General features: G+C 37.2%; 1 long non-coding RNA gene across 1 annotated transcript; it reads left to right on the top strand.

Annotated features, from left to right (window-relative positions):
* The first annotated feature begins 7,202 nt into the window (after window positions 1–7,202).
* Window positions 7,203–12,852, top strand: LOC146595559 (uncharacterized). Its single transcript, XR_014895922.1, has 3 exons — window positions 7,203–7,280; window positions 8,238–8,290; window positions 12,720–12,852. It is a non-coding gene; the product is annotated as an uncharacterized LOC146595559 (long non-coding RNA).
* Window positions 12,853–13,815: the final 963 nt, after the last annotated feature.

Genomic DNA, 13,815 nt, shown 5'->3' with positions numbered 1-13,815 from the left:
AAAGCTGACCTTGAACATAGGCAGCCATGGAGAAGAGGCTGCAGAGAAGAATTACAGAGAAAGATAGTACAAGTTGGTCACGACGGTTACAATCTATTAGCTCACTCTGGGACCTGACACGGATTTTGATTCCAATAACAAAAGAGATTGGCCAAACTATTGCTTTATTTCCAGAGAACAACATTTTCACATAATCAAAATATTCTGGCTATGAATGTCTCCCCTGTGGTTTTATGCTAGACTGGAAAATCCTTTTTAAAAAGTAGTACTTCTGTTTAGTAAAATATACATAGTATAAAAGCAAGTTAGCCAGTTTCAGTTAGCCAGTTTCAGTAGCATGCACATTCTTTGTAATAGATGTGATCATCAATGCTAATGAAAATGTTTTTAAGTGTTTAGAAATTCTTATAAAACACAAACTTGGCCTAGCTTCTAACAACTGACTTACCAATCTGTAACTTCAGAACAAAACCTGCTGCCATATAAACTCTAATTATGTTTTAGGAGCAACTTATTTGAACTTGAAAGTCATAGAAACATATATAGAGATTTTTGAAATTAAGGAGATTTAGTCTACATAAACAAAAACAGATTAGGCAATTATTTGCTACARACATCTAAATTCAATCTTTGAAAGAAAGTGCATTTGGTTCACCWGCAAGTCAATTGTTTCATACCTTTCCTAACACTCAATGATTTGACTCATACAGCAGGATACATAAAGTTCTGATTTTCAGAAAATTTGAGTACCCACAGCACTCCTCAGAGATTAGGTAAGTCAGARACTGAAGATTTAGCTGTTATCATTCAGGAACTAATATCTATGCTCACAGTGAAGACTAGCCACAGAAAAAAGAGACAGCATCCTCCCACTAAAAGGCCTGAATGCAATCTCTTTTCTCACTTATTTATATGCAACTTTGGAACAAATTCCATGTGATCAGGGAAGTATCTGGGAAAAAGAGAGATAGTAGTCTTATTCCATGCTTAAAGAGAGGTATATTTAAGTATAGCTAGAAGGTTACCTACAAGAAGATTGAGCCACATAGCAAAAAAAGGCATGAAAGGAAGAAAAGATGCACTTTTTCAAACTTATCTTTCATTTAAATAATTAAGTACTCCCTTTCCCAATTTATTCTTTCACCAAGGAAACAACATATTCACTTTTAACTATGTTAAACCCTCCTTTTTATTTCATTTATTTTTTTTWAAAAGGGACTTTTTCCATCCCTCTATTCAGAGAGAGCCAAGCAGGTCTTGTAACATCTTTTATCCCCTTTCCAGCCAGGCAAAAGCAAAAAAGGAGAGAAGAAAACAGTTTGTTRTTTTAAATAGTATTTTCTTGTACACAAAAGAAATCAAGAAATGTAAAACTGAACCTTTATCTCTAAAGAGCAGCCTTTACAGGATTCTARGAGTCAGATAGCCATATTAACTAGAACATCAGCTGTTTTTTAATCAAAAAATCATCCTATTTTTGAGAATTTACTCTTATTTTCTCAACAATGCTACAGTTCATACTTTTCCAGATTACTTTGGGGAGGCGGGCGGCTTTTGTCCTGCATGCTGTGATACTTAAACTATAGGAAGCCAGGTACAGAAGTTAAAAGGGGGGGGGGGGGGGGGGCGGCTTTTGTCCTGCATGCTGTGATACTTAAACTATAGGAAGCCAGGTACAGAAGTTAAAAGGTTTCGTAATCAACTACTAAGTAGTTACTTTTATTTATTTACTTATTTTTTAAACTTACAGTTGCGTAGCCCTTCTCCAAACTCTGTCCGCATTCACTATCAGATGCCCTAAGGTAAAGAGGCCTCTCTTGACCTATCACCAGCACAAACCAGAAATTCATTTAAGAAGCTTATCATAGCAAGGATTAGGGTTTTCATCTGAAAGCTCTTAAGAGCCAGAGACTACAGGGCTCTATTTTGTAACCTCTCTTTATTTGTCAGAAACGGGATGAAACAGAGACGATAACCAAGTGAATAAGGCTGTGTACAATACACAGCTGGTAGCACTTAGTAGGACCTCTTCTTCAGAGATGCAGGTGATTTAGGAACGTGACTTAACATGGGAATTCTTATTTGGGCTTAGGTGGGACAGTAGAGTTTTAGCTATGGCTAAGCAGTAGTATTACCTACAGAATGCTAAAGGTGTTTCAAAGTTTGTATCTACTTTTCTTTCCCTGAATGTTATACTTCTCCCTCAGTATGGATTCTTTCTTCTAGAGTTTGAGCAGATAGCAGATTGCCAGCCTATTGCATTCAGATTGCCCAGTGAGCCCTTTTTCTCCTCAGATGTAGTCCTTCCTTAACACTGTGTCTACATCTTTTGCAGGTTGTGCTACTGTAATGTACTGTATTTGAAGATATGAATTCTTATGATGAAAGAAATACAATTTAAATGCCTGAGCTATTGACTTGTTTGTTAAACAGTCCCACAACAACTTGCATCAGTGCTTCCTAATCCTTATTGACTTGTGGTTGGCTCTCTGAATGAKCTTAGGATGTTGGTCATCTAAGCCAAAATTAATTATCCCCATTAATAATGTCCAGATTAGCTGTACTTAAGCATAGATCTATTGCCACTTGCTCCAGCCAGCTGAGGAGGCCCATAAATTTGAAGCAATACCACTTTTCTTATTCTTCAGGAGCACTCCACCCTCAACAAGGAAAATGTGTTTTATTCTTAAAGCTCAGCCTGCAACTTCAAGATCAAGAATATTAATTCATGATCTTAAATAAAATAGGTTTCTTCCTGATTATATTCTTTTCCCTAAAACATATCCTTCATAGGAGCAAGTATCTATAAATCACACATTCTAATCTCAACAGAGACTAATCTACCACTTCACTATCTGCACAGGAAAATGGATGGGTGCATCTGGAGAAAAAAGGCATTTTTACTGAGAACCTGTTAAGAAAGACTTTAATTTTAAATCTTAAGCAGTTTTATATAAATCATCACTCAGCAAAAAATATAGTATATTTTCAAAACATCTGAGCCACATAGGGCATGACTGAATCTAAAGTCAGCCAACAGTAGGTAGGAAAAGCATAGTAAAACTTGAAAATTCTTACTACTTTAAACTAACGTTCCCAACATAAAATAATGTTCCTAGTTGTCCAAAACATGTTTGAAGCATTTTGATCCAACTATTGAAGTTATCTGTGTTAGATTAAATATTCTGACTTCATCTCCAAAATCACAGATATTTATTATTATGATAAATAATAACTGAATCTATGAATATAGAGGTTTTCTGTATGTGTGATTTGCAGCAAAGGAGTATGTTGTTTTTATTAGCACACAATGGCATATAGTCAGCAGAATATTCACCAGAGTTAAATAGTATAATCCTGTCAAAACTCCAGGCCAGTGTAGGTTAGATTGATGATTTATTACTCTACTGTTGGCTTTAACATTTCTTCATGCACTTTTTAGTTTCATATATACTGTTACAGGTAGTGAATACAACTGTGGGAGATGTATTAATACTTAGTAGCATTACTCAAGTTGACAGTGCAATGGGAACAGGTATCACGATGGAATTATTCATTAGAAAACTATGCGTGCATTTCTTAATTCCTCCTCTGACAGCAATAGATGGAATTCATGGAAGTATAAGTGTGGGTAAAGGAGGGAGATACCAGGACTGTGACCGGTCACATGCAACTAGGTTATTCAATAAATCCTCTTCTTTCTGAGGCTCTCCAGTGTTCATCCACATCGGGAACTGTAATAACTGTAATAGATAACACCTCTGTTGGTTATCTGAGCACAGGTCCATAATTCATGTTGTTCACTAGATCRTAGGATTATAAATAGATGTAGTATTCCAGTTAAGAAATTCCTTGATCATCACATTACTGTTTGAATTTTCAGGTGCTTCTGTTATTCTTACAAAAAATTCTGGCTCCTTCTGGAATAGTAAAGGAAAAATCTTTAAGTCTGCATTCCACTGATGGATTACATGAGGTCTTCTGAGGTAATTCTTGAGGGATGCAAAAAACATAGAGAAACCAAAATAGTGGAGGGAGAGAAAGGAGTAAACAAAGCCTCTATTGAGAATTTCCCTTACCCTTGTCTACATTCCTCAAAGCTTGCTTGTTCTGCAYTGTTCTTTCAGGTGTCTCCTTGCCTCTTATGTCTCCCTGCTGAGGAGTATTTCTTCTYCCAGATTCCCTCAGGTCCTCAGTGCTAAATAGCTTCTAACAGGCTAACTTGATCATGCAGTTTGCCTTGCCAGTCCTCATGAAAACTGACAGCGCTGCATCGACAGGAAAGGCGAACAGAGTCTCAAGATGTCTGAGGTGTGAGATAGCTGGGGCTCTTAGTGAGCACAGGCAGACATTGACAGCCAGCCCTGCTGGCTTGCCCCAAATTTTGCTTGCAAGCCTGTCTTGGCCTGGCCCCAGAACTCCTTGCAAAAGTTGGAGAGTTGGCTGGTGCCAGCAGAAGTAGGTGAGACTGAGTGAGAGGAGGTGACTTATAAGAAGGTCTCATCAAAGTGGCCCTTATTTGCCACCTGAGCTGGACAGATGCCTTTCAGCTCTGCACTCTTTTGCTTATTCTTGATGAGCTGTTCCAGAGTGGGTGCAGCCTGTTAGCATTTACAGGTAGTGCAAGTAGCTCCTTCCCATCTAAGTACTTAGTTCTCTGCTGAGGTGGTCTTTATGAAGCATGATTTCCAATGAATACTTCTCTTAGATACCTGAAGTATTTTACTGAATGTATTGACACACTAGAGCTGATGGGCCAAATCAGTTCTTAATTTCCTGATACTCATGGCAGGGCTTATAGCCTTTGCCAAATGAACAGTATTCATTATTCTTCTTTTAGCCTGGGAATCACCCAGGAAACTGCTTTCCCAAGAAGTCAGGATCACATCTTCATCAAGTTGCCTAAAAGCTCTCTTTCCAAGAGAAGCTACAATGCAACTTATCTGAATTAAAATGTCCCTTAAATGAAAATATCTCCAGRGTTCCAGAGGACTTTGCTGTCTATGTAAGTGATTTCTCTAGAGTTTGGGTTTTTTTTAACCACATCCTAATGAAATGTGAACACAGGTCCAGCAATGTCTGGAGGATTTATTTGAGGCCTTCATCCTGGCTCAGAATTCCTTTGAGTTACTCTGTTTTCATGACTTTCCTTTTTTTGTCCGTTATACTCTTAAAGTATACTTATAAAGTACTATAAAATACTTGCAAATGTATTTCCTGAAGCTTTTTGGAGCTGTTTTTTCTGTCCTTGCAGGACAGTCTGAATGAAGCAAGCTGTTGAGTGATTCTCTCTACCCTGYGTAAATCATGAAATGACAGTGAGGAAGAAACAGCTCCTTTCTTCTCATTTCGGAACAAATGCTCTGAGTTCATCAATGACATGAAACTGAAAGTACAGAGCAACTGGGGCCACCAATACACCTGCTTATATTGATTCAGCCTCCATGATGATCTGGTACCCACTGATGAGGACTCTGTGGGGGACCTGCAAATTCAGATTCTCAAATACCAGTAACAAAAGGGCAATAAAAAATTATGCTATTTTTCATCAATAGCCAAGTGAAACATGAGCACATGAAAGACTAGAGTGTAATGTATYCATAGACAGCTTGTGTAGGAAATTTGACATGAAATGTCACCTTGTTAATTTGTCATCTTGTCATCTATTATCATGGAAATAGTACTCTCCATAGAGAAACAAACTATAGTGTATTTGTTAAAATACTTTGCATTGAAATAACAGTACAAAGTTTATTGGTAAGAGTTGAATCAGGATCAAGAAAATTATGATACTGCTGAAATCTGCTGCACTGGAATAGGTTCTCTAGGTATCTTAAGCCAGGTGACTTAATGGCTTCTGTGTCCTGGAAGGTAGGCTTTTTGCCAAGCCCACTAAGGTCTTCCCCTGTATTCCAAGTGGGGTTGTTACTTCTGTGCACTTCAGCAAGGCAACCTGTTCACCTTTGTGGCAGATGGTTCTTTGCTAATCCTGCTCAAATACATAGGAGATGTTGGGGACCACTTAGACCAGAGCTGCAAATGATCATTGGGAATATCCCCTATTAACTTACAGTTAAGCGGTTGCCTATTGACTCCATTGAAGCTAAGTGTGCAGAAGACTTGAATGTGATTTGCATGTATGTTTCTATCTTGACTCCAAGTCATGTGTTGTTAGTCTTCTGACTTCTCTACTGGCTTTACTTACTGCTTAGTAGAGCTGGTCTTCCTTTGAATTCTTGACTTCTGTTAAACGGCTACATACTAGTTAGGTAGCTGCCATTCAGTGTTCAGAGGTTCAGTGCTGTGCTGGTAAGACATGTCTTGTGGGGYTCTGTCCACACAAGAAATGTATACAACTCTGTAAATCACTAGCAATCACACAGCAGCTTTCTGGGACACCAGAGGAGAAGTTTCTTGACAAGATTTAGGAGGTGTCTTCACCAACCTCTTTGCTTGTATCAAGTGCTGTAATGGAAGTCATGAGTGTTTTCCAACAATTGAGTGCTATTAGTACCTGAGAAAGCACTCAGATATGATACCTGAACTTGAGGTAGAGTAACTGAAAGTTTAGTACGTCTAGATGAATGCATGACATCTTTCCTAGAGGGGAGCTTTTGTTAAGGCTGCATCTGGATGACAGGAGATGGGCCTTATCCACTAGTGCTGAGCGTGCTGTGTTTCCTGGGCCATGGCATTGCCCACAGAATGTTGAGGGATGTGTCTGTGTCATCTCTTAAACTTGGTTCTCATCTAACACACCACCCATATTAGGAGAATGATTTCTTTGTATGCTCCAGCTCCTGCCATTTCTTCCATGATTGGACAAGCTACCTTTTGCTCCTTTGGTGTGACATAATATGCTTTTCCTGACTCATTTGAGTCATTTGTTGGGGGAAGAAAAGTAAAAAATAAGTAGTCTTTTATTAAAAAACATGGAGCAAATCCAGTCTCTGAAGATTATATGCAGTAACAAACATGACTAGAGTCAAACTTGTCACTGACTTCCTTGCTGGAGTGCCTGCACTTAGACCTGCAGGTTCAGTCAGTTTCTAGTAGTTCTTCTTGGCACAAATACTTGGACTGCAACATTGAAAGGTTTTCTGTGTTTCAGTTTAGCCTCCTTTTTTCATCCTTCATGAAATTATTCATGCAGATAGTGTATGTCTTGTGTGCCTGAGCCCTTTTCTTTATTTGTAGGCGATCTGAAAGCCAAGGGCCTGCTCTTTAGAGYACTGGAGTCTGCACGCAGGACCAACACCAGCTTCAGCATCCAGGAGAAAGTAAGCTGAAATTATTCTTAAATATAACCAACACAAGTTTTCTTATTCAGTTCTAACTCTATATGTTCTGTATCTGATGAACCATTTTCAGCTCATAATTTTGTAAACTGTTGACAGTGATAGAAGTAGGAGCTCCCAGAAACCCTGGCCTTAAAGCCATGGCTGAAGGCATYGGTGGCAATGAAAGGTACCTCTGCTTATGAACTAATAGGCTCTGTAACACTAACGTCAAAAAAACAAAACAAAAAACAAACAAACAAAAAAAACAAAAAACAAAACAAAACAAAAAAAACCCCTTATTAATTATGACATTAGTCATAATTAGTCATTAATAATGACATTAGTTTACTGTCTTATCTTGTTTACAGCCACCCAAATACATGTGCTAGTGCAAGGGAATGGAAGGAGAGTACTGCCAAGAGGCAGGACTGGCCTATCAGCTTAGGCTAGCCAGGAAATGTCTTGCTCTTCCAATGCTTTGCTCTTCCTTGTATGATAGTCAATAAATGGTATAAGATCCATTGGCCATAACAATCGTCCTTCTTAGAATGAAGGATCACTTTTAATTAAAATATAATTTCAATAAATATTTATCTTTTGAGAATATATATACATTTTCATATGTTTATGTAGGTATTCTTGTATGTATGTATTATTACACTATTATGTAAAGGGAAAGATATAAAAATGACTTTTCCATATTGCTATTTTCCAGAAAAATGTCACATTTTAAATACTTGAAAATACTCACAGTCTAAAATTGAATCAATCTATAGATTCCAATTTTGAAATAGTTCATTTTGATTTAGTAATGGTATTATTGGCCTCAACTCCTTATGCAACCATTTTGGCCTGATAAATACTAGGATGCCATTGGAACAATGCTCCAGAACCTGAAATCTGGAACCAAATAAAATCTGCTGAAATTGTGTCATTATCATCTTTTTCATTTTGCAGTTTTTAGACTGACGTGTTTGATGAAACTAACCTTGTGCTGGTTTTCTACAAAGGTACTTTTTGCAGTTTGCTGAGTCATTTGCAAATTATCCCCCAAAGTGGATTCCAAACAAGAAGCCACTGCAAACATGCTTGCATGTTCCTGTATCTTCAAAAGCTGTTCATTTCAATAGCAGTAATGACATGCTGACTTTTGTAAGCAAATAACTTAACTGCATGCAGATATTAGAACTGGCCTGAATCTCATGAGTTCAGGTGTCACTCATGACCTTTTGCTGGCACAAACAGCAGGAATAGACCTGAACTAGAATTATACAAGAGYTCATGTAACTTTTTCCTTCTTTTACATTGGTATATGGAGAGGCCTCATAAAAGAAAATCTAACCTTTTGAACAATACTCAGATATTCTGTAAATGAGAACCACTTCACTGAAGGCAGTGATTTACAGCTTTTTACATTTAGCAGTAGTTCAGTTACCATTTATCACATTTATTCTCATTATTCCCTAGATTCTACCACTATGTTCAAGACAAGTGTTACAAGACCCATTCACCAGGAAATGGCTTTGTGTATTGTTTTAATGACTTTAAGACTAACAAGACCTGAAACACAACTTTCTCACTAAGGACTGTGTTATAAGAATAGTATAAGGAACCAGGAAGTAAAATTGCCTGTCCAGTATGTGAACTGAAATTGTAGCTAGATGGTATGATATGATTAGAAGTGTAAATGTTTTATGATGTATATTTTCTAAGGCTTATGCATACATGGTTTAGACAGATCTGAAATTCTTTGTCACTGAATAATGCCACGTGAAAGCATGCTGGATGTGGTGAAGTTGTTAGTTGGACAGGTGGTTAGAAAATCACATAATAGTCTACTGGCTTTGTGCTACTATTTTGTGATCCCTGACAAAAATATCAATGTGTAGTAGGTGAGACTAAGAATCTAATTAAACTTGTATGTTCTACACTACTTTTAATTAACACTTTGATGTGGAACAAGGAAGTGGTAGATTGAGACTCAGATGGATCCTGATCTTTTTAGTAAAAGAATACCAAAGTGTTGTACATCTAACATACCATCAGGAAGCTGAAATGGAAAGATAGATTTAATTCTGCATTCCATCTCAATTTCTTTTCCTTGAAAGAGAGTCTGACTTACTTTTAACCAGACGTCCCAGGAGATCCTCTTGTTCTGTTTTCCGGATTTTTTTGTCTACTCTCTGTGTCCTATTAAGCCTCTTTTCTTATTTTTCTGTTCTAGTCAGAAATGGATTTCATAAGAAGAAACATGTAGGTATTTACAGTTTATACACAAAGTATTTCAGTAAGTTGAAGTTAAGGTTGAGAGAACAAAYTATTAAATAGGAACAACATTCCTTTCAGAAATGCTTAAAATTGTTATAAACCTAGCTAATTCAATATTGCGTATAACCACGAATGACACACCACTTAAATGCAAAGAAAGCCTCAAGAGCAATTCAGATCTCACTTGCTGCATAAAAACATACATTCTAAAAAAGTGGATGCATGCTAAATCAGAACTGTAGTCCATAACATTCCTTTCCTTAATAATTCCATTCAAACTTTCTCTTTAAAAACAAATGGAAGAACTCCTTCTCCCCTGCCCAACCCTCACAACCCTAGAATGTTTCAGACTTCTTGGACCTTTTACTTGCTGCTAAAACCTTAAGAGTTACAGGATCSAAATGCAGAAAACCACAGGTGAAGATACTGTAGCATTTATACTTAAACACCTGATTAATCATCCCTCCTGAACTGAAGTTTACGAATTCTCTACTATTTGTTACTCATACAGAAAGTCTTTCATGCTAAACGTGATGCCCTACCACCACAGCAACCTTTCTTCTGATATATTTTTTTTTTCCAACTGTGCCATAATGTAAGGACTGGGCAGGAGAAGTTTGCCATTGTAACTACATCACTCTTTCGCCTGCTGACACCTGCCTGCTCAGTGGCCTGACCCAGAGCCATCACAAGTACTGCAGGCTGAGCACCATGGCACTAATTCTGCCAGAGCATGTCCCCAAGATTCAGAAAGAGTCTTTTCAGAATGAAAACAGTCAGGGGAAAGCTTTCAAGTTAAGCCACTGCAAAGTTAAGAAGGCAATGATGAATATTGCCCAGCCTGGGAGCTCGGTTGCCACAGCCTGTTCCCGTAGCAGTGAGACTGTCCTGCAGGAGATTGAGTGTGAACGCGCTGCTGCTGGAATACTAACTCAAAATTTTGGCAATAACCGGGATTATTGTCCTTTTGTTAAAAGGCTGTATGCTACTCTGCAATCATATCCACGTCAGTAAAAAAATAAAAAACATTTGCTTTCTACCAYGTGACTTAGCACACTGGCAGAAATTGAAGATGTTAGTGTATGTTAAAAATAAATATGTATTTATCTTTAATCAGTATTGCTGCTCAGAAAAATAAYATTGACTTTAGTGAGGTTTACAGAGATGCAAGAAAAATTCCAGGACCTTGAGATCAAAATGTTAATATAGATTATTAGAGCAGTAAAGATTTTGTTGCTTTTTTTTCCCTCTTACTCTTCTTAAGGAATAGATTTATACTGCAATAGCCTGAAGTTTTGTGTGTTCTCTTATGCACTACTGGGAAGCTTCATTCACAGAGGTCAATAATTCAGAATGAGTTCATGTAAAACCCTGCAGGTCCTTGGGTGAGCTGTAGAACACTTTTACTGTACTATCAAACAGAATAGTAAGSATTCTGCAAATACCAATATTGGTAAATACCAGTATATTGTCTTCACATCATTTTTAATCAGTTTTATAAAGGTGACTTCACTCTAGAGACTGCCTAAAAAACAAACTGGAATTTGCCAGAAAAAAATCTCAGGTTTAAGGAAAATTAATTCTCTAGGAGAATGATTCATACTGGAGAAATTTCATAATAATAATATGCAATATGTTCTGTGTTCAGGTGGAGTGCTCCAGGAATACAACATAATTTGAAATTGGCTCTTCCATCTTCATATGTCAGATCTGCAGTGTTTTTTTTTTTTTTTTTTTTTNGGGGGGTGTGGAGTTAGACATTCCATTATTTTCATTTTTTTAAAAGATAATCCTTTATATCTATTTATCAGTCACTGCAGACTCCAGTAAATGTTTTGCAGAACTAAGGGTCTAATATTTTAAGGGGCTTATTCTGACTTTCTCATGATTCATTTCTCTTGAATCAAGGAGCTAAAATTTGTATTTTTCTAATTATTTGAACTTTGTATAAAAATCATTTGCCTGGGGAAGGGTGTTCCTGAATATCAATTAATTCAGCTTTCCAGTGGCAGATTAATATTTGGCAGTGGTGTTTTTTTGCAATGATTGTCTTTAAATTTAGGTTTTGAAAATTCATATTGAAGTGTAGTTGGACTGAACTGTAGGTTTCCTCAAAGTGCAATGACAAAACCTCTTTCAGTGCATTTCCAGGAAATCAGATCTGTCTTTGTGTAGGTGGAGCCTTAAGGACAGGCAAACCAGGATGCTAAGAGGGAAGGAAAAAAAAACCCTGAGTCCTCAATCAACCAAAAAAAAAAAAAAATAATAAAAAAAAAAAAAAAATAAAAGCCAAACCTATTCCCCCTCCCGTTCAAACTGGATTCAAACTCAGATTCTGAGCAGTCAGAGTGGAAGAGGCCAGAAGTGGAAGTAAAGAGGCTTCTCGCACTTTGAGTGGGACTGAAACAGCAACGTTCAAACCAGTTTTTTCTCAGMCCCATTAACATTTCACTTGCTGACCTGTCTAGCATATGTTGGCTTGCTTTTATTATATTGTAGATTTTTTTTTCTTCCAAAACCACTTGGTAACATCTACTGGTAAAATATTACCTATATCCTCAAAGAAGATCTTATCTCAGCTTTATTCAGTTGATAGATAATTTAAATACATTACGCCTTATGAAGAGGAGAAAAAACCAGGCATTAGTAAGAMAACATCATGCTGTGTCCATAGAAGCTGTAAATCACTGGCCATGTGAGAACTTGGCTATTCAACCAGATTTTCAAAGGCTAGGTGATCTGATAGTTTGTTCTTACTGTCATCAATGTGACTGAAATGTTTTTCTTATTTTGATAAAGCAAGAATATGATTCAAAAAAGTAAGGTGCCATGTTTGTTTGTCTCCAAGATACAGCAATTGCAAAACAAGACTTATATTTTCTCCTCATGTAAGGCAGACAATTTATTTTCAAAGTAYGCTTCTGAGGAAATTATAGTTCAGTCAAGTTTGATAAGAAAACTTGTATTTTGGGCAGAATTTCTGGGCTTAGTTCACAGTTTAAGTCCCAGCTGACTCTCAGAATGTCAAGCTGTCTCTTAACCTCCAGTATTAATACCACCTCCCATTTATTTATGCTAGTATTACAAATATTCATAGTATTTTGCACCTACATACTGTTTTTCATCTGTGAATCTCCAAGGCTTAAAAACCTCACTCTCATTCTTTGACAGGTGGAAGATTTGAAGTACASATTTGAAGGCCTTAATTGTCCAAAGGCTTGCTTTAAAGGCTTAGCTGCAGTGGATACGGCCATGGATTTCTCAAGGAAGCCTCTTAACGTATGGATTTGAGTAGCTTCCATCTCTGTTGAAGCCAGATCACTTCACTTAGAGCCAGCTAGTCAGGCAGGGAACTCCAGATTACTATATGGAGCTACCAAATTCCATCTGCCTTTTCAACAGGGGATTATTTATCCATCCTGAATAACATTGGATTTTGAAAWCAAGAGATACAAATGAGATTTCCCTGATTGGAAATGAAAAAGAATTTTGGAGCCACTGGGTGTCGCTGCTTGACTGCATTTTGATAATAATAAATACAAGAAGGTACGCAAGAACTATAAGTAATCTGCAACCGCTCTCAGAAGTGCTTTACCTGGAAAACACTTAATTGCTTGTTCAAGTAATAGTATTTGGTATCAGTATCACAAGCACCAGAAAACTTTTCTCCTTTCACTCCTTGCAAAGTGGTATCTCTGCAATATCTTATTTATTTAGAATAGCTTATTTTTACATACAAAGTGTTATTTGATAATGAGTGATCAGGAGAGTTTTTCAAAACAGTGGTGTTCTTAGGCAGGATAAAAAAATATTTATGTTAATTGAAATGATCTGCACTTGCTTGGATCCATTTGCATGTGGATAAAGTTACATCTCATTTGCTGTTTCCATTTCTCATCTCTCATTTTTTTAAGCAGTATATACACAAATCAGAGACTGTTAGCAGAGTACAAGGGCTGATCTTGAAATCTGAAGGCAAAATCTGCCATTATGGACAGTGGCAATTTGAGCTGAGCCAGACTGCAGGTATAGCTTTACACAAACATGCAGTGGACTAATCGTGCACAATATGCATAACAAATGACATACAAAGAAAAGTGCTAGCCAACAATTTAAAATATTGTGCATCATACAGCATAGCTCTTCTAGGGGAGGTCCCTGCAATGATGACAGGGAGAAAAGGGGAAACAGCAACTCCTCTTTTTCTTAGGTCTCTGGCTGCCTGATCCTTATTATTTCCTTTTGATGGAGAATTTCAGAATCTTAG

The sequence above is a fragment of the Rhea americana genome, unplaced genomic scaffold, assembly GCF_003343005.1.
Source record: "Rhea americana isolate MKP2758 unplaced genomic scaffold, rheAme1 scaffold_220, whole genome shotgun sequence".
Taxonomy (NCBI): Eukaryota; Metazoa; Chordata; class Aves; order Rheiformes; family Rheidae; genus Rhea; species Rhea americana.
This window is presented reverse-complemented; position numbering and strand designations above follow the sequence as displayed.